The following is a 2393-nucleotide window of genomic DNA, read 5'->3' as shown; positions in this document are numbered from 1 at the left end:
GGTCCTGACTTCTTCCCGTTATTCATTGAACCCATGCCTGTCGCGGGGGCATGCAGATGAGGTGCCCACACGCCCAGTGTCCGGAGCTGACTGCTGTCAGCTCGTAGCGCGTCCTTCCAGCCTTTTTCTGCGTGTTCGTCAGAGTTGACTTGACAGCCTTTCTCACTTGATACTGTCACGAGCGTTTTCTGGCACTTCCGATGCTATTCTGTTTCTGACGATGTGAGTGTTGCCGGATGTTTATTCGTTTATATCCATTTCCTTACACGGGGCTCCTGGAAGTGGAATGAAAAACATATCGGTGTTAGCGGGTGGAAGTCCGAGATGGCAAAATCTTATTGTCCCAAACAGTTACGCTGCTTCCCCATGCACACGTGTCAGATGTTCTTGTGGTGCTGTCGGAGGCTGATCTGGAGGACAATGTGCTGGGACCTGGTGTGTGGCTGGAGACAGGCCGCTGGCAGAGGAGGCCCCCAGGAGGGGCCGTGGTGGGCGCTCTCAGGGCCGAGGGACGGCCGCGGTGGAGAGGAAGAGTCGGAGGGCGTGGAGCCGGCAGGCCTGTCTGCAGGCAGTGTCAGCACCTGCCCTCGCAGGCAGCTCCCGGTCGGTGAAAGGCAAACATGATTTCCGCAGCAGGCGCCCAGCTCTGGGCAGGGGACTTGGTGGTGGCAGGCGAGGGAGGAGGGGGCAGGTGGGCCGGGCCCCAGGTTCAGGGTCAGTGTCAGGTGGTGAGCTGGCCAGGCCTCCTCCTGGGAGTGCTGGGTGTGGTGGCCTTTGAGGGCCAGAGCTTGCACCGGGAGGCATCAGACAGCTGCGGGGGAAGGAGAGACCAGGCACGCGCCCCGGGCTGCGGGCAGCAGTGTGCAGACCAGGGCGAGGGCCCCGCCCGGCCAGGCTGGCTCGGGTCTGGCATGCCCTCACCCCTCCGGGGGCGGCACCTCGGCCCCCTTTCTGTGCAGTGTGGTGATGCTGTCCATGTGGCAGGACGAGCATTCCCAGGACAGAGTCTGTCCTGTGGTGAGAGCCACGGAGCGTCCACCCCGTCCACATCCCAACCCTCCTCCTCCTCATGGCAACCGAGCGTTACATTCAGTACTGGTTTCCAGAGTCTGCTGGGCAGCTCAGTGGTCACCGGCCAGCGTTCACCATGCCAGCTGGATGGCCGAGCACACCTGTGGGCTCTGGTGGGTCTGCGGGGCACATGAAACCCTCCAGCGCTTCACATTGCCCGGGCTGAGGACTCGGACCCCAGCAGCCTGCTGGAGGGCCATGTCTCTGGACCACCCTCGGGGCCACGGCCGCAGCATTTCTTCTGACCTGTCAGCGCCGCGTGATGCTGGGTCAGGGGCAAGGCCCCCCTCTCTCTTACCCCGAGGGGCGGAGGGGCTGTGACATGTGCTCTCTGGAAGGTATGAGCTAGATGGTGCCTCTAAACCAAACAAGAATGGGTGCAAAATAAAACCAACCCTGACAGTGCACTGCTGAGCGCGGCCGAGACATCCCGTGGAGTGTGCTCGGAAGGCGGCAGAAGAGACTTTCTGGGCGTGAAAGGTAGTCCCTGAGTGGACCCCTTCCCTGTCCAAGTCAGGGTGAAACCCCAGACTCAGCTCTGCTCTCCAGGGCCAAGTCACCCGTTGCTTACAGGTGCTTTGAGAGAATCATGGTATGTTTTCAAACGGCACATCAACCATAGCAGCCAGCAGCGAGCGACCTTTCTCCTGAATGCTTGTTATCACACGGGACAAACGAGAGGCTTCTGTTCAAGGTGAACACTGATGGTGTTGGCTTCATTTGAACTGTTTTTGTGAGCACAGCAAATCTAACCTCTCGCTGTTCAAAGTCGTTTGGCTTCTCTTTTGTTGTTAGAATATTAGTACGTGTTTAACGGCTTGTCTTTCTGGTGTTAAACATTGTCTCAAAGTTCAAACGCGGCGTAAAATGGATGCTGCTCCCCTCTGAAAAGGCTGACCTGGGCGTCCAGGGAGCCGTGTGCTGTGAAAGCCCATGAGGAAGCAGGGGGGGTACTGATGTAGGGGACGTGCCCCATACCCCTGGATCAGACCGGGGGCGTGCACCTCCTTGTTGGGGTCACTGCAGTCAGCACACTCATTCACAGAAACCCACAGAGGCAAGTCCAAGGCAGGCCACGGTGGCCACTGTCGGGCCCCAGCTGTGTAACGCTGTGTCTCTCCCACCCCAGACCTTGAATGGGCCATGGTGCCCACCCCCCCCAACACCTGCCATCTGCCCATGCCATGTTGTGTGCTCACGATGCGTCTCCCTACCCCAGACCCCACATGCAGCAGTGCCCACCCTACCACGTGTCTTCCTACCCCAGACCCCGCGTGCAGCAGTGCCCACCCCAGCTCACGCGTCTCCCCCGCAGACCCCGC

General features: G+C 60.0%; 1 protein-coding gene across 1 annotated transcript in view; it reads left to right on the top strand.

The window, feature by feature from the left end:
* Window positions 1–2393, top strand: part of HDAC4 (histone deacetylase 4) — a 285280-nt gene that overhangs the window by 210425 nt on the left and 72462 nt on the right. The gene's annotated exons all lie outside the window — the stretch shown is intronic.

The sequence above is a fragment of the Trichechus manatus genome, unplaced genomic scaffold, assembly GCF_000243295.1.
Source record: "Trichechus manatus latirostris isolate Lorelei unplaced genomic scaffold, TriManLat1.0 scaffold00165, whole genome shotgun sequence".
In the NCBI taxonomy this organism is placed as follows: domain Eukaryota; kingdom Metazoa; phylum Chordata; class Mammalia; order Sirenia; family Trichechidae; genus Trichechus; species Trichechus manatus.
The sequence above is the reverse complement of the archived record's forward strand: the minus strand, read 5'-3'. Positions and strand labels throughout refer to the sequence as shown.